Source organism: Sardina pilchardus, chromosome 3 (genome assembly GCF_963854185.1).
Source record: "Sardina pilchardus chromosome 3, fSarPil1.1, whole genome shotgun sequence".
NCBI lineage: Eukaryota > Metazoa > Chordata > Actinopteri > Clupeiformes > Clupeidae > Sardina > Sardina pilchardus.
In genome coordinates, this window is record NC_084996.1 from 7,964,700 (window position 1) to 7,986,064 (window position 21,365).

At 46.6% G+C, this 21,365-nt stretch overlaps 1 protein-coding gene across 2 annotated transcripts in view; it reads left to right on the top strand.

Annotated features, from left to right (window-relative positions):
• Positions 1 to 730: 730 nt before the first annotated feature.
• tanc2a (tetratricopeptide repeat, ankyrin repeat and coiled-coil containing 2a) overlaps positions 731 to 21,365 on the top strand; it is a 155,555-nt gene continuing 134,920 nt past the window's right edge. For both annotated transcript variants that reach the window (XM_062531619.1, XM_062531620.1), the window contains exon 1: positions 731 to 1,058. The gene's annotated coding sequence lies outside the window, so the exon portion shown is untranslated. The remainder of the gene's footprint in view (positions 1,059 to 21,365) is intronic.

The window sequence follows — 21,365 nt, forward strand, 5'->3', positions numbered from 1 at the left end:
TCAACATGACAGCATCAGGTTGGGGTGAGCAGGGCAGGCTGGGTCTTGATGTCCCGCTGTTTACATACTTTCTCAGATGAAGGTCTTGTGATTTTCTTATTCAGCGCCAAAACATAGGTATTCCGTCTTGGCTTTTTGCAGTCAACTAAGCCAAGATTTCTGAAAGTGAAATGTGATTGTTCATAACGAATAAATAAATAAATAAAAAAATATACAACTAATCAGCAATAAGAATAGGCCTACCCACACTGAACAATTGGTAGGAATGTGACTGTGAGAATAAGCAACATTGGTGCATGCTTTATTGGTTTGAGATCTCCTTTTTTTTGTAGGCATGACCACAGGCAGTAAGATGGAAGTGGAAGACAAAATAACAGCCGTGGTGAAGATTATAGCATGAGCCTCGATCCACTTCACAAAGCACTTGAAGAATTTCTAAAAATGTTTGAGAACGTTCTATAATCTACCTTTAGACTAAAAGTTAAACAAAATAACTTTAATCGTACATATTTAGCCTATATGCCTAGTTTATACCCACTGTCACCATAAAACATTAAAGACCACAACATACCACGATAAAATTATGGATTATCAAGCAACCTTGAACTTCAGAAAAGCTATTATAAACAGATCCAACGTTCCCGCCTCCCTCGTGAATAATGCAAGACCCTCCCATCGACCTGAGATCCTTGGCAAAGCTTACTGCATGCAGTGTTCGCATTGGTCCTGCCTTGTTGTGAATGCGCAGCCTACTGCACTCCATATCAGGATAAACGAGGCTGCACTTGAATTATTGAATATCTTAAATTTCACCAAACCTTCGTTACGTCGCTTAGTTGCATTATATTTACACACGCGGACTGTTTACTCCAAGGAGGTAAGACTGACTGACGCAAAAGCTCGCAAGAAGTCAACCCACTGGCTTTTTGACTGAGGCATTCTAAAATCCAGCTGTTGGTTGATGTTACGGATAGCCTGCCTCCCGTGCTGATAAGACAAACGCCGATTTCAGAGGCACTGTCTGACAGGAGGAACAAGCGAGAGAAAAAAAAATCAAGGTACGTTATTCAACACAATTCCTCACATTAGTTGAGCATAAAATAATGCACACACGATATTTTTACCACAGCATGACTGAAACCGAGCAGGAACAACGTTTGTTTGGTTATTCAACAATATGGAATTATTCATCTGTTCCGCGAATTGTAAGACGAACATCGGTATCTTCCGCGCTGAAAAGGCAGGTAGCTACCGTACTTAACCGCTAGCTGCCCTGCTGCTAACCTATAGCCAGCTTGCTTGCTTGCTAGCGAGCTGAAATTATTGAAAGACAAGGTTTAGAAACGAAACGGTCATCGCTATTTTGCTACGCTGAATTTGTCACCACAGCTCAACTCTCATGGAAAGTGCATTACTCTGTGTGAATGGCTTTGTTTGCTCACGTAATCATACTGTATGGTTACTGTACAAGGTAGATGTCGGCTCCTGCACGTCATGCTGCACAGGGATGTTCGTCCGTGTGCTTTTGGTCACTATCACCACGACCCATTCAGAAACGTCCTGACGCGTAACATTTAAAACACTAACGAAGTGCTACATTTTCACGAGCTAAAGCATACTTTACAGTTTGGTTGCTGAGCTTTATGTTATCCTGTAACATGAATGTGTGTTGTTAACGAAGGTCCACGTTCATCATGCAATGCAGCGTGTAAGCCGTCATCGTGGCATCATGCCATGATACAGTCGGAGTCGGGTGAAATAAATCCGAGATTTGGTTTGCGAATGAATTTGAAGACTAGGCCTACGCCCAAATGGACAAACGGCGCGTGCATCCACGTGAACGTCTGGAATAGAAGAGCCGGATATGTTAGACGCGGTCACACACGGCGGATCTACCTAAAAACCTGGAACCGCTCTAACCGCATTTATTTGAAAGTATGCCAAGTAAACACTGCCATGCAAATGTCAAGCCATGGCATTGCTGGGCGAGAAAGAACTCCTGATGCGAAACAGGTGGCGATTCCCAGGATAAAATGTCACAGAATCTAACCCATCCCTGGGAAGATTTCACCACGCTGACATTTCGAATCCTCCACTCAATAAGTAGCCTAGTTGAATGGTTAGATTAAACACAGGTCATATGATCAGTGTTGGCTGCTGGTCTTGTCAACTGCCATTTGGTTGTGATTCCACTTCAATTTCAGTAATTGTCCATCATAACGAGATGAGCTGCGATTCAGTTAATCAGCATGAAGTGATTATTTCACAGAGGCTGCCAACTGGTTAACCCACTTTGAAGTGAAACCAGATCACTTTATTTATTTTCTGAAATACAGATTGACACTCAGCAGTTTTTTTAAAAAATATATATATTTGCCTCTCCCGTCTACCTTTGGGCGGCTTTGGAAAAGTTATTAAGGAGATGGAAGAGAGGTGAGCAGTGAAGGCACTTCACTTAAATTACCCCAGATGTTCCACGCTGTGGGGCAGCACCGTGAGGCATTCATCCCGGGCCTTGGGTGTCAGTGGAGGAAATAATGCAATCATAATTAAGCCCTGCAAATTGATTTACCTTCTGGTTAGAGCACTGGGAGATCGGGTGATGAATAGACCTGAGGGTCCTTGGCTAAACAGTGCCAAAGTAGCCTGGAAGGACTTGGTTACAGGCAAATTAAGTTTGACGGACTTTCCAAATGTTCCGTTTAAAGCCTATAGAAAAATATAGGCATATACAGACGGGAACTCACTGACAGACACACAACCTAATAGACAGGGTGTAATTTAAGTTTGTTTTAGTCAGGATTCCTATTTGGTTTTAAGAGACGTCGTGGCCCTTGCCTTGAACCGCAGAATGAAAACATGTCGCCAAGCTCCACAACCACTGGCTCCACAAATGACAACAAAGTATCCCTGTCCACTGTGTACGCTCCTTGAGATGTCTACCAAGGCGATGACTAACACAGACGATGACCTTAACCCTGAGGCAACATCATAGCCTGCCCTGAACCATTCAGCCCCGGACTACATGGCCTGTTACCAGGACAACAGGTCACCACAAAGGCAAGCCTGCCAGGTGTTGCCATTCAGCTCTTTTCTCTTGGAGGATTTGCAAAGGCGCAGCGCAGACCAACTGCTGCTTGTATGCCGTTACCAAAGTGTTGTGCACAATGCACAGTGTCTGTTTGTGGGAATAGGTAGATCGGTCCATTGTGTACCGTATGTTGAGAGCAAGGGAAGGTATAAGCTATCACAATCTGTTCCATCCTGGCAAGCAATTTATTTATTTATTTGATCAGGTTAGGGAGAGGGCGGGATTATGGATTATTTATGCTCGGTTTGCTGTGTGAGGTCACTCTAATTGGCTGTGCTATGGTGTCACACATCCAGACATGCAAATTTAGGGGGCATTCTGAGCAGCTGCGTTGGGGCTGTGCTACTCCCACGCACCAGATCTCTTACCTCCGCCACAGCTCCTGGTCCTCTATTGGCTGTGCTGTTCAGAGCAAGCATCACAGTTAGCCTAAGAGAGAGAGTGTGTGTGTGTGTGTGTGTGTGTGTGTGTGTGTGTGTGTGTTCTTAATAATGTGCCTTGGCCACACCTGTCTTACATATTTCACCGTTCCCCCTTTCAATTGTCAATGCCTCAGTGCTTCAAGTCAAGTTTCATTCATTTGCCTCTCGCATTTTTCCAGGAAGATGCAAAGGTGTGGGGTTTAAAGTTCTCATACACCATTAGCCCGCACAGCATACTGTAAGGCCATCCTCATGTTTCGTCTTCAAGGATACACAAACGTATTCATATCAGATGGCAAAGAACACCCTGCAGACACCAACACCTACATTCCTGGTCATTCCAGGTCGCCACGGCAACACTCTGTGTCTGCGTCAACTTACAGTAGACTGTAGCAGATTCTGTAATGGATCAACATAGAAATGGCCTCATCTCTTCTCCCCCCTGGTGAGAAACTCAGGTGATTGATCAGGTATGATTGATGACTTGCTATGTGGCATCTGTCTCCTCTACTAAGTAAATGAAGAGAGTATAAAGGCCACACTTTGCATAAGTAAATTGTATTGCACAGACGTGTTGCCTGGTGCCTTCTTCAGTGATCTGTGCCCTTTGCACCATGCGGCACAATAAAAATCTACTTGAACTCAGTCTTATGCTCCTTCTCGGCCACAAGAGGCAATATCAGTCCAGACTGTTCTTGTTTGTGGATCCCTGATGATGATCACCAGGGTGTCCCTCTCTATCTTTAAGAATCTCTTGAGAAGACTCATCATCGCCGCCTCTAAGAATACCTCTGCTCCGAATATCCCTAACCTCTAACCCGAGCGAACATGTCTACTGTAACTCCCACACACTGCACACTTCTTTACCTGATCTTGCCCTTTGAATATGCCTAGCCTATAGGGCTTGGTGCTCCAAGGTCTCCTAACCTCCTGCAGTTTGATCCTTGCTTGTAAAGTCATTTTGAAAAAAAAAAAAAAACAGCATCTGCCAAATGAGTAAATGTAAAATTAAATTAATTTCGTCTTTATATGGCCCTGAACGGACCTCTCATCGTAAACTGGCAGCAGCACCGCATCACTGTGTTGGTGGTGTAGTTAGATGATTATCTGGTGACTGCTGTCATTCTCTGTGACTTCAAGAGCACTCCACCGTAAACAGAGAAGATGACCCGAGCGGGATTATCCCCCGGGCCGAGCCTTGGAGGCCTAATATGTTAATGTGTAATGCCATTATGTCTCACCCAATGACCCAGTCTGACTCTGGCACAGTTTTCATACCGGCAGCTGGGCTCATTTCGGAACGTGCATGTTTTTAAAAGGGTTTTGTTTCTCCCAGGCCGCCTCAGATGAGGTGTGCTCGAACTCGCCGGGGATTATGTAAAGCGCGGTTACGTGAGGAGACACACATTGCGCACAGACACACACACACACACACACACACACACACACACACACACACACACACACACACACACCTTCTCAAACCGAGGAGATCTTACTCTTTTTTGGGAAAGCTTGTTGCCATAGCAGCTTGTTCCTGATTCACCTTTACTTGCTCAGAAATTCGAGGAATATTTAGCAAATCTTGCTTTGTCTAGTGTGATTGGCTTGTTTCATTAATCTGTCTGTCTGCATTTCCAAATCATGTCTGTAAGTGTTTACTGTGAGTATTTGTTATTGACTAATTTCCATATAGTCAATTATCAGCAGCTTTGTGCACTCCCGAAGCTTGCACACATTTGCTTTACAGGGCTTCAAGGACTTATCCAATTATTTTCACTAACAAAATACACACATTGGGATTAACACGAAAATTAATGTGCTCTGCTCCACATTTTGACAAACACTGCCGTCTGGGCGGATAAAATGAGGGAAGATTGGGGTTTATTCACACAGAGAGAGAGAGAGAGAGAGAGAGAGAGAGAGAGAGAGAGAGAGAGAGAAGAGAGAGATTCTGTTTCTTGACTCATTGACCTTTGGCCTCTCCCTAACCACACACACACACACACACACACACCATCAGGTGGGCTCCGTCAGCCATCAGACAGCAGCTCTTATCTTTCTGACCAGAGGGAGCCTACATGCCCAAATATCCTTCCCACAGTCCCTCAGGACTTCACTCAGCTGGTCCAGCAGACAGAGTTGAAAGTGTGTGTGTGTGTGTGTGTGTGTGTGTGTGTGTGTGTGTGTGTGTGTGTGTGTGTGTGTGTGTGTGTGTGTGTGTGTGTGTGTGTGTGTGTGTGTGTGTGTGTGTGTGTGTGTGTGTGTGTGTGTGTATGTGGATTTAGCTTTATGGGGTCTGTCTGGTACATTTTTTCTCTTCTGTTGCATTCCTCAGGGCTGTATTTAATTACTTGTCAGTGCCACTTTGCCAGCGCTAATAGAAGTGACTGTAATGAAGGGGCTGGAGGTTTGTGAGGGAGAGGTGGAGAGAGAAGGATTGAAAGAATGAGGGAGAGAGAGGTCGAATGAGCAAAGAAAGAGGGGGTTAGAGAAAGTCTGAGAGCTGTGGAGACGAGGAGAGGGGGAACAGGGAGTGTGGAAGAAATATAAGAACAACATACACACCAGAAGCTAGCATATGGCATGTTCATCCGTGTGTTCTTTGTTTTTCTCTGATTACACTGGCTTGTGGATTTGGCTCTTCATCATTGGGGATGATCCTGAGTACCTTCACAACGGCATGATACATAGGTTGGCATAGGCTAGCCCGTAGCCGCTACTTCATCCACCCACTGGCAGTGCAACACAATAGCACTTTGCAGGCAAATGCTATCACAGAAGCTGACAAATGTAGCATCCCAGCAAAACAGCACTGACCTTCTCAGGTGTGTGCTTAGTACTCTTGGCTGTCAAGCTTTTGTGCCTTCCAACTGCAGGATGCAGTGTTCTGCAGTTCTTTTGTTGTCGGAGAGAACCAGGCGAGACCCTGTAAATGTATAGCGACGCAGAGATGGAGCAAGTGCTCTGAGCTAGAACGCTTTCTCATTTACTGCTTTCGGTGGGTAATTTGTTAGAGGCAGCCCTAAGCGGTACAAGTGAGGCAGTCTGTTTTCCTCGCCTGGCCAGTGGACCCAACACTAGGTAGTGAGAGACAGCTGGTCCCGTCAGCACAAATGTGTTCCTGCTGTAGAAGAGAAGAGACAAAGAAATTGCATATGTTCTGCGTCCTTTTTCTGTCGTACCTGCAGTTTAGCTTAATGCACGATGGTTAGCAAGAGGATGAACAATCAAAATGTTTCTCTCTCTCTCTGTCTCTCTCTCTCTCTCTTTCTCTCTTTCTTAATTGTTTAAAGAATTAGAAATTGTTAAGATGTAATTGTAGCCATTTTTATGGTCCATTTGATTTGACATCCGTTGTGATGTCTCCACGAGCTGATTAAAAGCCAGAGGGCTGTGCTGGACAAGCCCAGATGGATGATAAGTAGTTCCAATTGCAGCCAAATCCTTTGTGTGCTTGATTATTATGTGATAACCTAAACCAGTGAGGGTTTGTCGTATTTTAGTTTTAACCCATTCATGTTTGTTAATTGCAGTGTATTGTAGGCATTTTCAGACATTGTTGGCTGTCTTTCCTCCACCAGTGTCCTGCTATTGGATATTATGGTCCACATATTATCCTCCACTTTGATGTTTCCAGTGTGCTTGTGGTATATTCAGTATGGAAATTATCTAACAAAAATGGAGGGCAGTGAAAAAAAAACATTCATTAAGTATTAATATCAGTATTGAATCTGTGATATGTCTTAGTCTTGTGCTAATAATTGCGATCCCCCCCTCTAGTGTACGTTTGTGAGCACAGACCCTCGCTAAGCTAATTCTGTGTGTCTGTCTAAACTGCGTGTTGCCCTGGTATCAGTCGAGGCGTGGATGTGGCAGCCTTCGTGTCACACTGAGGAGACGGAGTTAAGCGCAGGGACCTCTGGCAGCCAGAAAGAGACATTTTGTTGGAGGCGCCCGTAGGTTAGTGGTAAGGGACGGCGCTTCCTGCTCCCTGCGCCGCGGACTCCCCGGCCTGTCGGCTTCGATGGCGCGTGCCGCTGATGCCCTCTGATTCGATCTGATGGCTCTTTGACCCTTCTCTGGCTTCCTCTCTTCGGCTCGCTCACTTGCACACGTGCTCTCCTGCTCTGGGGCTCTTCTCCCTCCCTCCCTCCCTATCCCTCTCTCTCCATCTCTCTCTCTCTCTCTCTCTTTCTCTTTGTTTCCCTGGCTCTCCTCCTCCTATCCCTTTTTCTTTTCTCTCCTTCTCCCTTGTGATTTCCTCTCTCAGTTCCTCATCCCAACCATCCTTTATCTCTGCCTCTCTTTCTCTCTCTCTCACTCACACTCTCTCTGGCTCTCCCCCTCCATCACTCTGCCTCTCTCTACCACAACCTTCCCTCTCTGTCTCTAGTGCTCTCGCTCTCTTTCTCCTTTTCAATCCCCTCTTTTTCCTCGCCTCTCCTACTCCCTGTCTCCTCCATCCTTTTGCTCCTTCTCCCTCTTCTCCTCTTTCTCCTTATGGCTCTCTCTGTTCCTCTCCCTCTCTCAGTCTTGCACGCTCTTTCTCACACTCTCTCTCCCTCACTGTGTCTGTCCCCCTCCCTCCCTTCCTCTCTCTCCCCCCTCTCGCTCTCTCTTGCTCTACTCCTCGTCTCAGAGGAGTGCCGCTGACTGTTGCTGGCTGTGCTCCAGGACGCCGAGGACATCTTCGGGGAGACATCTCGCTCATCGCGATCCATTTCACGTTCATCTGGAACATCTGCAGGTGTGCTCTCCTGGGGCGAGCAGGGCCACAGAGCCGAGGGGAGGGCCGCGGTCACGCTACACGGCCCCTACATCCCACCGCAAGGGATGAGAGAGAGAGAAAGAGAGAGAGAGAGAATGATTGGGGAGGGGGGTGGGGGGGGGGGTTGGAGAAAGAAGGATCATAAGTGCAGTTGTGTTGGAGAGAAACAGGGGCGAGAGAGAGAGAGAGAGAGAGAGAGAGAGAGAGACAGAGACAGAGAGACAGAGAGAGAGAGAGAAGGAAACCAGTGAGTCTATGCTGAGGAAGCTGCAGCTGTAGGGTTGACTGTGACACTGTGCGGTTTACACAGTCATGTTTATAGTAGTACACTAATACTACAGCCTGCTGGTAGCTGACATGTTAGCTAACAAATAGCTGCGTATATATACAATGAGGTGATCTTATCTTCTGTTTTTTGGGATGACCTATAGAGTGTCAGTGCCTTAATGGTCAACAAAGTGAACATGGATAGAATACAGAAGAGGAAGTTGTCATCAGATTTGCCAGATTCCACTTTAACATTCCACAAGTGTTTAAAAAGATACTGGAATTTTTATGTGGACAAAAAAAGAATGGTTGGATTTTGAATGTACAGAACTAGTCTATTACAGTAAGGGAAAATGGCTGCTCAGATACGTACTTCTCTCTATGAGCAACTAAAACAATTGTATCTTTATTCCATCATACTGTTGAAACAAACAACCTCCGTGACACACGATGGGCCACTTGGTGGTGAGAGTGCAGAAATGATTCAGAGCCTCTCAGCCAATATTGCCAGAGAAACTGTCTCCAAATGCACATGTCACAGCTTTCCATAGGGAAGACTAAAAGAGTAGTGCTCAACATGACCTCAGTCATCTTCAGTCTGTCTTCAAACCAGATGTCGCTTGTGTGACCTCATTAACCCTGATGCCTAAGGGTTGCTGTTAATGGCGGTTGGATTGCTAAGAGGATGTCTTGGTGTTGGACTGCTTTTCTTACATCTCCAGTTTCTTTAGATCCCTGATCTCTTTGCCTTTCTAACTTACTGCCCCTGATCCATGGCTTTCATAAAGGATTCTCTCCAGTAGGTTTTATTTCCTGTCTGAAAGTCCGAATTGTATTTTTGTCAGTATTCAGCTCATCAGTGAGAAGCGAAAAATCTGGTGTATTTTAAACCGTGTGTGTGTGTGTGTGTGTGTGTGTGTGTGTGTGTGTGTGTGTGTGTGTGTGTGTGTGTGTGTGTGTGTGTGTGTGTGTGTGTGTGTGTGTGTGTGTGTGTGTGTGTGTGTGTGTGTGTGTGTGTGTGTGTGTGTGTGTGTGTGTGTGTGTGTGTGTTTCATCGCTCGGTGATTGTTTCAGTGTGGTGTGTGAGCCTTAAATTAATCTCTGTCATGTGTGCGGGAGCCTACAATAACTACGCCAGCAATTAAATCCCCCTCTCTGGCTCGGGCGCGTCTCGTGAGACTGCCAGCAGCCCGGTGTTGTCCTTCACCATCAACCTTCAGCCCCGCGTCCCCGACGGCTCGAGAGTCGGACGCTGGTATCTGTGTCTCTCTGTTGTGACGTTCTCACACCGAAATCAAACCCTCTCGACCTCTGCTGTGTCCCTCTCTCTCTCTCTCTCTCTCTCTCTCTCTTCGTCCGACATTGTCCCTCCACTCGGGACTCGTGGGAGAAAGCAGCCATGATTAAAAGAACTGCGGGAGTGAATGGAACAGGGATGAAGAGGAATCTCCCGCTTGTCTATCGCTCTGTTTCGGGCTAATGATTTTCTTACCCTCTGTAACGGAGAACACTGTTGCAGAATATCTCCCTTAACTCTCCAGCATCTGTTTCATCCCCTGCGGCCTGCCAGACACTGACAACCCCCCCACCCCCACCCCCACCACCCCTGAATGGACAGCTGTTCCTCAGTGTGAGTGGCAGGAACTCACTGATTTAGTGCTTCCGAGCGAGAGCAGGGGACGGGGAGGTTGGAGAAGACAGAAGAGCCAATCGGGACACCTCTACGGCGCAAACCTTCCGGTCACGGACCCGTGCATCTCTCTCCAGACATGCTAAATGCCTTTCTCACCGCCATGTGCGGAAGGGCCAAAAGTTCATCTGAATTCGAAGAGTGCGTACATGAGAACCGCTGAACCAGTAAAGCCGTGTAATCCGACATCACGTCTTTTGACGCCACGATGGCATGTTTGTTCAAGTTTAAAAGATTCAACCTTTTACTTTTATACTTTTATACTTATAGTTTTTGGCAAACAATCTAGCTTGGGTTTTGAGAGTGATCCTCTTGGCCTGTTTTTACTGTCCCATCATGTCTAGAGACTCCACATCAACCGATCTCAGGGCCGTGTCATGTTTCAGTCTGACATGGTGGCGCTTCCGAGGAATTCTCATCCTGGATCCGCTGTGGGAGAGAGAGAGAGAGAGAAGAGATGCGCTTTACGATCCTAAATGCTGTTTTAATGGCATTACTCGATGATCAGCAAAGGTCACCACCTCATTGCATTAGCGGTGGAGGGGACATCACTGGGTTTACATTAACGGCGTCGTGCACTGCTTTTGTCTTGTGAGCCGTAAACAAGCCCTGCCGCCACTGAGCCCTCTGCCTGGCGGAGGCCCCTTGCTGCCCGGGCTAATCCTGGCAGAGTGGTGGAGCGGAGAGGTGAGGTGCGGCGCGGTGCGGAGCGGCGCGGTGCGGAGCGGCGCGGTGCGGAGCGGCGCGGCGCGCTGCGGTGTGTGTGGTGTGGCAGCCCTTATTGACTTGGCGTCCGTCCCCACTGCTCAGGCTGCAGACCCAGTGCGCCGACACGTGCCGCTTATTACTCAGGCTCATCAGCGAGCGAGGAGCGCATGACCTGCACTGCATCGTGTGTGTGTGTGTGTGTGTGTGTGTGTGTGTGTGTGTGTGTGTGTGTGTGTGTGAGTGTGTGAGAGTGCATATTTGTGTGCCTGCGTGCATGTGTACTCCGCACACGCAATGTTGTCTATAAGAAAGGCCTCAGATGGACTCGAGATGGAGGACCGTCTTTGATTATGGCTTTCTGCTGCCAAATGTGTGTGTGAGTGTGTGTGTGTGAGAAGTAGAGAGAGAGAGACAGAAAGAGAGTGAGTGTGTGTGTGTGTGTGTTAGCATTCTCTTCCACCTGGTTGTGATGAGTACAGAGAGTGCATACTGTATGACAAAGAGACAGTGAAACTATGAGCATTCTGTGTGTATGCTTGTTTACAAACCCTCTGTGCTTGTGAGTGGGTGCGTGTGTTTGTGTTGTGTTTATTACGAACCCCTCACCAGCCCACCTCTGTACTTGTGTGGGTGTGCGGTTTATGCAATTGTGAGCGATGGCTCTCTGTGATGCCTGTTTGCCCTCTGCACGTGTGCATCTCAGACTAGATGGATGGAGGTCCTGCAAACCCTCCTACACACACACACAGACACACACAGACACACACAGACACACACAGACACACACAGACACACACAGACACACACACACACACACACACACACACACACACAGACACACACACACCCTGTGGAGTAGGGCCCAGCTGGAGTCCCTTAGTGGGGTATGTGGATGCCAGCACAGACCTGTATTATTGATGAGAGTCTCACACATGGCGGCACAGGGCAGTGGGAGGGGAGAGGAGGGAAGGGTGGAGAGGAGAGGAGGGGAGAGTGGAAGGACAGAGAAAGAGGAGGGAGAGATGAAGAGGTATAGAAGAGAGGCGAGAAGAGGAGTGAAAAGGAGACGACTGGAGGAAGAGGAAGAGGAAATGTGAGCAGAAGCCCATCAGGGCGTGTGCACACCCGAGGTGGCCAGACAGGCCGACCGTACCCACAGAGTGCTGTTGTGGCGGCGCCCAAGTCAGCCGGGGACACACCGGATTATGAGCATCATTCGTGTGGACACACAGGCGATGTGTTGGGTCAGGTGGGCCGGTGGCTCTGCCAGATTACATCTTGGCTCAGTGTGTTTGCCGGGAGATAGTCTGGAATCCTGGAACCGAGACGAGCATTCCGTCCCAGACATTCTTGTCCCTTCAGTCATTGAGCTAATGCGGGTTGGTATGCTGGTCTGTGTTGTCAGGATCATCAACACAGGATGTGAGTCATGTTGACTGCGATTGGTCCAAGGCTGATCCAATCACATTTCAATTTCTGTATAATTACGGACATTCTCTGATCCAGAGAAGACTGGAATCTGTGGATTGAAATGAATCTAGTGAAGTGTGGGGCGAGGCAACTCTCTCTGTGTAGCTGAAGTGGAATCATAGTAGCTGTTTGTATTCAGGACTCTCATTACTGTGGGAGCATGTCTGTAGTCAGGTGGGCCACAGGTGGACAAGGTCTTGGCCAAGGGAGAGACAGTTTGAGGGAGGACCGGCGTTTTGAGGACAGAGACAGATGTGGAGATCAAGTATGAGCAGGACATGGAGGGAGAGATTTAGAAAGATGAGAAGAGAAAAAAAAGCAAGAAAATGGGGGGAGGAAGGCAGAGGAGGGAGGAATACATCTTCCTGCATGCCTTCTTTCTCCACTATCCAGTTGTCTCGTCTTTTTTGCGCTCCTTTCTTTCTTTCCTTTATCTCTTTGTCTTCTCTTTCTCTTCTTCTCTCTTTCACTTCTTCTCTCTTTCACTATCTCTCCCATCTCTCTCTTCACATTAACAATGGAAACAGCAATCCAGCAGGCTGCTTTGACTGCAGACAAACCCTAAAGCATTTGACATCATTTGTGTGTGTGTTTGTCTGTGTGTGTCTGTGTGTGTGTCTTAGTCTGAGTGAGTAAGTGTGTTTACAAAAAAATGCAGTGTGTGTGTGTGTGTGTGTCACCTGCTTCTGCCTTGGGGTGTGTCGTCTTGTGTGAAGCAAGGCACAGATGTGCTCCTGTTTTTGGCGTGTTTACGCTAGCTCATCTAAACCGAGACGCCCTGTTGTATCCTCGGCGGTGAAAGAGCCATTGTTGCCTTGGCAACATTTCTAAAAGCGTTTCTCAAAGCATTCATTCTCCCCGTGTTTACATATTGTTTTTCGTGTCATACACACCACCATTTCAATTACAGTGATCACTGAGTTTTGTAGTCATTTTAATTAAGGTGAAGGGTGGAAGCAGCCTACTGTGTATGAGCTCTGATAACATAGTCAGGGTAGGGTAACTCATTTCAACTCAAAAGTGGAGTTATGTTTCACACAAAATTATTCAAAACAGTTCATCAGATAGCGACAGAGCCGATCGCTTTGGTGGGTAGGTTGGGAAATGGAATTGTCAGAGTGTGGCAAGAGGTCTCTGAGTCAACGGAAGCCGATGGAGTCGTGGCATGACAGGTAGCTCGCATCCCCTGTTTTCTGCAGAAACTGTGCGTCAGCCTAGAAGACCTGCACAGATCCTCTTTCACAGCCCACACTCCTCCCTTGACCTTTGGTGAGACTTCTGGAGAAAGGCTTTGTCTGTGTATTCTGCATTCTGTGTGTGTGTGTGTGTGTGTGTGTGTGTGTGTGTGTGTGTGTGTGTGTGTGTGTGTGTGTGCTTGTGCGCGCGCGTGTGTGTGTCTACCTACCGGTACATGCATGTTTGTCTTTGTGTGTGTGTGTTTGTGTGTTTGAAGGGCGGGGGTCATGAGTGTGCTGTTATCTCAGTAAAGATCTCTGTGCTCAGCATCTGGTGTGTATGGTGGGAGGTTGGGCAGGTTAATGGGGGCTGAGAGGAACTAAGAAACCAGCGATATAGTGCTGAAAAGACCAAAGGCTATTAAAACCCAAGCTAAAACGTACCATCAGGACTCGGCCCATATTGACTAAATGATTTGGTTTTTTTCCTAGTAGCTGTTGACAATATGAAATACATTGCCCAATGGCTATTAACTGGGAACCCTTCCTGCAGTCATAATATATTTTCATTGTGCTGAGGTTGTATTGATCAACATTCTGTTTATTTAGTAATATATATAAATCTATTTTTGTGTGAGACCACTGAAGCAGGATTACCTCTTAATGCCCAGATTAATTTATTACGTGGACGCTTTTTGAATCAATACCGTAATGCCCCCAGCTATAAATAACTTGCCGCTTGGAGCAAAAAAAAAAATAGTATCAATATGGAACTATTTATTTGGATGATGTGCTTAAAGATTGGGAGCATTGTTGATGTATGGTGTGTGCCGGGATATGCGTGAGATTGTTTATCCAAGCGTCGCCTTTATCCATGGCCTTTACTGGTCATCCCCTGGCAGTGTCAGGGGCAGCGTCTCCTCGTTTGGGTGTGACTAAGCTGGATCATGAGATTCCCATCCGTTTTTATCAACCTTGCTCGAACGTCTCCGCACTCACCCGGGCAACGCTGCAACTGAACAAATACCTACTGTATACAGGGCCGCTCGGAGAAAGGGCTTCATTACACAAATCATCCATCACAGTGCAGTCACTCCCCGAGTCGGCTAATCACACACATTTATCATGGTCATTTTCTGACGGAATTTCTTTATTCACTCCTAGTGTTCCCACTCCCTGTGTTTTTACCCTTGACCAAGCAGCCTGGCTCAGAAAGAGGAATAATGCAATCACGCTACGGTGTGATTTAGCCAGGATTGTGCAGAGTAAATTGGTATCACAATGGTGGGGTTTGTCTGGGATGAAGGGAGCAGGGGTGGGGAGGTGATGGGCGGGCGTCTCCAGTATGCTGCAGGGATTTACTACAGGTTCTGTTCAGACTTGTGAGTTGATGCACGCATAGCAATGAAGTGTGTGTATGTGTGTGTGTGCGCATAGATGTGCTTCTGTCAAGGGATATGTGTGTGCAGTGTGTGTTTATGTCTTTTGAAAGTTTATGTTTGCGTGTCGCTGCACAAATTGCCGTCTGATAAGTGGAAGAGGAGGAGGGGTGGAGAGGAACAGAAGAATCCCTAACTGCCTGTACTCTCCACGGGCTGATAAATTATGATGTCGTTAGAGCGTGGCGGCTTCCTGGAACGGGTTTTAAACCTCTGTACCCCCCCCATACCCAACTCAATCCTTTCCCTCCCCATCTGAATGCAACCCTCACTCCTCTTTCCCTCACATCCCCCCCGCCCCGCCCCCCCCCCACCCCCCTGGCTCCTGGCTGATGGTAATGGGGAGAGGCAGTTGTTCCGGTTTAACGGCAGGCGCAGGTGGCTGCAGTGATGCCTCAAACCGCAAGGTCCTCTTCAGGCCTGAAGCAGAGTGAGAGCGAGAGAGTGGCGAGGAGAGGAGAGGAAGAGGAAGATACAGACAGGGCTAAATGGAGAAGGAAGCCTTGAAGGACAGAAAATAATGACAGGGAGGGAGTAAGGAAATGGTTGAGATGGAGGCTAACTGGGAAAGGACACGTGAAAGTAATTTTTCCTGAAATAAGAAGAGAGACTTCTCTTAATATAAGGGCGAGAGAGAGAGAGAGAGAGAAAAGAAAGGTGGACTCAGAGGTAGCTTGTGAGGTTGATGAGTGTGACTCCTCACCGTAAGTCACTTAGATGGACAATGGTGCCACCACAGGCTAGTTGGAACATTCCATAAATCGTACTATTGTATAGATAATTAGTACGTCTGAATTTGCAGACATTACTTGTGCGTGCTCTGTGAAAACCAGACTTGTGGTGGGTCTCATGGCTTAGCAGAAATAGCTACCGTCTTAATTTTTAATAAGGAATTAAATCACTTTTAGTGGCATGCACCCAAACATGTGTTACTTTGTGTGGAATAGAGGGTGTTTGTCTGCCTCTGTGTGTGAGACACATTGAATGTCTTGTGCCAGTGTGTGTTTGTGTGTGTGTGTAATGCATTAATTGAATTGAGTTGTCTGTGTGCGAGCTACACAATGATTGTAGAGTGCTATTTTTTGTGTATCTGTGTGCAAGACTTGGACTGCGTTGTTTATGATTGTATGTTTTTTGCTTGTGGTTGTGTGTGTATATACACTCTAGCAACAAAGGACGTTCCTTCAGGCAATCATATGTTTGTATGTGTGTCTAGTTTGGGTTCTGTAAAGCCCTGTTGTAAACAGACAGCCCCTGGGCCTGCAGACACACACGGATCTGATCAAAACAGACATGGTGAGCAGAGCACTGCTGTGTGTGTGTTTTGAGGCTGAGCGCTGGGAACACACGGCGCTGAACCTGGAGCTCCTTAGCCAGCCTCCCCAGCTCGAGGCCTCAGGCCTGATAACATCTGGTGTGGTCGGATCTCCACTCGAAAGCAGCCTTCTTTTCCTACCCTGCAAGCAGCCTGTCTTCCCTCTGTCTTCGGCAGGGAGCCATGCGTTGGTGTCGTCCAGTCATGGGGAGGGAGGAGACCGTTCTGACGAGGTTAAATACACATCTACGTTCTTGTGAACCCTGACAGGTTCACTGACTTGTTACTGTGCTCTTTTAAATGTGCTTTACTACGTTTATTCGTTTAAAAGTCAAACATGATCTCACTTGTAGAAGTGGTTTTATGCCCTGGTGAATCAACATTCCATTGCATCTGATGAGTACATCACCATTCAAGAATTTACGTAGTATTTCGTAACTTGGTATGTAATACCATACTATACGAGCTCTACTCTTGCCTGTTGCTTCTCACAGGAGTTTTCTCATCAGAAAGGTGAGAAGTGTGAAGGTGAGAGTAAGGGAGTGCCTGAGAGTCATCTGGGCTCTGATACTGCTCTTTTTACTTGTGAGTCTCAACTGGCCATGCCTACTTGAGCATAGTTTAAACAGTCACTCCGAGTCAGAGTGATGAGATATTTACAAGCACCTCAAGAATAAAAGGACACTTGTAAAAACCAGTCTGCAGAGCCTTACTTAGACAGTTGTTTTTGTTTTACACCACCAGAAACACAACATTCCACCCATTCCTTTATCTGCAAAATTTTTTTGGGCAAGATGTAAGAAAAGAATCCTTAACCTGTGTCAGATGGTTTAAAGGCTCGTTAACCTCAGCTACAACTGAGCAGAAACAGGTATTTCATCCCTGTCTCTCGCTTTAGCTGTAATAACTAGAAGCTCCAGGAGATAAGCTGAGCATTATGTGAGGGGGAAAAAAGTGATTATAACTACTGTAAGGTCACAGGTGTTGCACCTATTGAGACTAAATTATAACCTGGGCCTCCGCTGTGCCGGAAGTCAGTTTGGACGAAAGTCTTTTCCAGAGTTTGCTAGCTAAATATGCTTTGGGTGACCGAGCCGATTTACCTTGCATTAGCATGTTATGCAGCGCTTTTTGTTGACTGTGTTACTGTAGCAAGAATCCCACACACTAGACTGTCAATTGAAGAGGAGGATAAAAGGGGTTCTGTGCAAATGTTTTCTCGGATTAGCTCCCACAGTGCAGCAGCAGAGGCTAAGGGCCTAGCAGGAGGTAAAGGTGCTTGATGTGGTCCTGGCATGATAAGAGATTTGCCAGGTTTCCTTATTTTCTCTCTTTCTCTCTCGGAAGTCCATTTTTAACTGCAGGGTATCAAGAAATGTCATTTCTTTTGTGGTTGCTCACCCTCCCTCTTTATTTTGCTCTCTCAGTTGCTGGCTCCCTCCCTCGTTCACTCCCCTGTCTCTCCATTTTGTCTCTTCTTCCTCGCTGTCGGTGAGTTTGGTGTCCTTGTTGAGGGCACAGGGCCTTCCACTGTTTCAGCACAAGGCGATGGCTAAAAATACCATCCACCCCTCTGGCCTCACATCCAGCACTCAGCGTGGGAGTGGGAGGAGAGAGAGAACAGGGGAGAGAGCGAGGGATGGAAGGAGTGAGGGAGGAAAAGAGAAAGCAAGAGAGACAGAGCGTGAGTGAAAGACAGCGAGGGTGGGAGGTAGAGGTAGCGAGAGAGGTTGTATTCCCTCTGAAATCTGCGGGGGCATTCTGCTCTTCCAACGCAGTGCGTCCACCAACTCCTTTCCTGCCGATGGCGTGAGATCTCCCTGAACGGAAACGCATCATCATCACAGACATCAGTTGGGTCATTCAGATTTGGCAGATTGGTTCCACAGTCAGTTCGCCTCTAGTATAGGCCTGAAACACTGCTGACGAGAGTCTGAATTTTAGTGGAGGAACAATCTCTCCAGCTACAGTATGTTAGCAGTCGCGTTATGCAAGCATGAAAATAACCAGCCCAGTGGAAATGATTCAGGCTAGTCGTGATGCACTTGTCATCTCTTGACGCTCATTGAATCAGTCAGTGCTGCATGTACGTGTCATTTTTGTGAAATGTTATTTTCTTCTTACACTTCTCTCCTGTGCCTTCTGAAGCCGCTTTCACATTCCTTTCACAGAATTACATTTGCACCTCACACGCTTGACTGATTTTAACTGCCTTCATTAAAATGAAGATGCCTTTGTCTTGATACTTTGTCTCCCAGAATAGGAAAAAAACCCCCCTTCAAAACCCAGTTCTTACATATTGATTCCATATCAGTCCTGTCAGATGTGTGAAGTCAGGCACAACTTCAAGAGTGATATCCTGAATTACAGCCTGACCAAAGAGTGGATGAGTCTGGCACCAGCCAGGGAAGAGCCTAGGGGAAGGTGGGCAGTTAATGAGCTCTTAATTGACTTGAAACAGGAGCGGCTCCCTCTTTCCCACTCCAATTGCTGGGGAGAGTTCTTGTCGGGGTAAGATGCAACCCACACCTCCCAGAGGTCAGGTGCTTTTAAAGTCTAGTAGATTGTTTTAGGAAACTGGATTTTTGTTTTAAACTTCAAAATAGACACTTGGAAGCTGTAGACTGCTGAAATGTTTACCTCCATTCTTGCTGCTGCCACAACAGAGGCTCAAAGACAGAGGTAGCTGTCAGGTTCCCTCGCTGTCAAACTTAAACCATGAAGTTGCCAAAATGTGTCCTGTGGGAACACACCATATGTTGCCTCATGTTCATTTTACTAATCTATTCTGTAGGTGATAATTAGGACACATCGATGAGGCTAAAGGGTGTAAGATGATTTCTCATTGAGTCCAGTGTCGTTGAGTCGGAAAGGTTTATTTATAATTGCCAAAATACTAATTTGATTACTTGTCCTATTACTTTTTTCCATTCCTGTTTTGGTGGTAATACAATAGAGATTAGTTGGTGTATGAAGTTGATGACCTTGAAATCGTGCAAATGGATATGCTGTGGCTGCACTGGTAATAGGGGTTTGCACTTGTCCATTCTCAGCACGCGTTCCTTGTGTGTCAGCCAGCTGGAACTCCTCTCCGCCTGCCCTCAGCTTATGAGTCAGCACACAGTAGCCTTTGACTCTGAAGAGCACTTGGGGGCTCTGGACTAAGTCCTCCATTTTGTCCTGGTTAGAGTGATGCTGCTGTGCGCTTCCAGTGAAAGATGACACTGACACTGACACTGCCGCTGCACGGCATCCCTGGCCACGCCCACAAGAAAACGAGCGTTTTCACGCGTTTTACAACATTGGTAACAAATAAAACCCCTTGTTTCCACACGAAGAGGTGAAACTGACAGAAAGCGCTGTAGTGCATATGCCAGGCCAGTCGATGGCACGGTGGCTGTGCAGAGGCTGCACACTAATTCACGAAGAAGAGACAATGACGTTCCAAAAGCAGTCGCGTGAGAATTTCAATGGAAAATTCACTTTTCAATTCAACTGTGCTACTCATAAAGTTCATTTTCAGGGTTTGTGACTGCTATACTGTATGTGGAAATGCTTTCACAATTTGTATTATCTGGTATAGAACAAGTTACACTGGGGAGATAAACATTAGCATTTGTCATAGACTGTGGGGCACACGCTAGCAACCAATTACTAGATTTGGCTGTCAGGTCACATTTTAGTTCTTTACAGCCATTTCATTTTGTGAGTTGTGCTTTTCTATGTCAGAGGGATGGTTAGGTTTGGGAATGAACGATAAATCATTCGCTTGTTGAGTATGTTGTTCCGTTTGTGATAGCAGCCTGTCATGAATTTTGCTTTGTCAGTGTTATGATTATTATACTACGTCATTGGTGCTGATTCATCTTAACAGTTTGTGTGAAGATGATTTTCATTTTTTTGCCATTTCACATTTTTAGGATATCTGCTTCCAAGTCAGATGGTAGTTTGCCTCTCCACACCAAAAAAGCCCATGGCAGATCTCCTTGGTGTAGGCAAAGCTGTCGACACTATCAGGTGTGAGCTGCCAACCTCAAACAGGTCCTGAGGCACTCTTTGATGCCTGTCTCCTCTCCCCAAAGCAACCCCTTCCCTGCTTCCCAAAGCAGCTCTTCGCTCTTCCCACACCACAAAACAGTTTTGAGGAATGGGTCCCTCTGTCAGAATGCTAACATGCCTTCACAGTCAAGACAAGCTCCTGACCCCCTGTGTGTCAGTCCCCCCCCCCCCCCCCCCCAAAACCTCCAACCCCCTTTGCCAGTGACAGGCAGAAAGGCTTCCTACCTAGTCCCACAGGGCTAGCTGTGAAATTGCAATTTTCCACCCGGGTGGTGCAAGAACGTGTAATTGATTTAATAATAAGGAATTGAGAGGATAGGGCTAGCTAGTGTCTCTTAGAGGGGATGGCTCTTTTCAAAGCACCAGTCACCTGGTTAGCTACTTGCCTCTATCTCACTAGACTAGACCCCCATTCTGGAATATTCTGACTTCATGATCTGCAAATGGCTCATGCTGTGTCTTTTTCTCCAAGTACCTCGTTATAGCCTGATATGGTGTCTGAGTCATGAGGATCAATAGATTTGTTGACGAAAGTCCTTGAGATGTACATGCTTTGTTGCTTCCATTTAAACCATTGTTTCAGATACTTTGACAACTGCTGTCACTGACAAAACAGTTGAGTGTTGAAAAGACCCCCGTTTTGAAGATCTCCATATTCTGAATTAGTTTTTTCTTCTTGCCCAGTTTGTTGTATGCTGAATTTAAGTTGTATCTGTTTGCGAAACATTATTGCTGGAATGTGGCAAAATATTTTTTTTTTTCTCGATTGCATTGTTTTTCGTTATGAGTCAAAATTGAGATCAAAGTAGAATTTGATTGCACAGCCCTACTGAACATAGTGCTGAACGGATTTGCATAATGACAGGTGCTACATGTCACATGGGCTAAGAAGAGAGTGTTAGCTTAATTTAGTGGGTTTCCTGTCCAGCCTTGCTGTTGCCCAGAGCTTCTTTGTGGG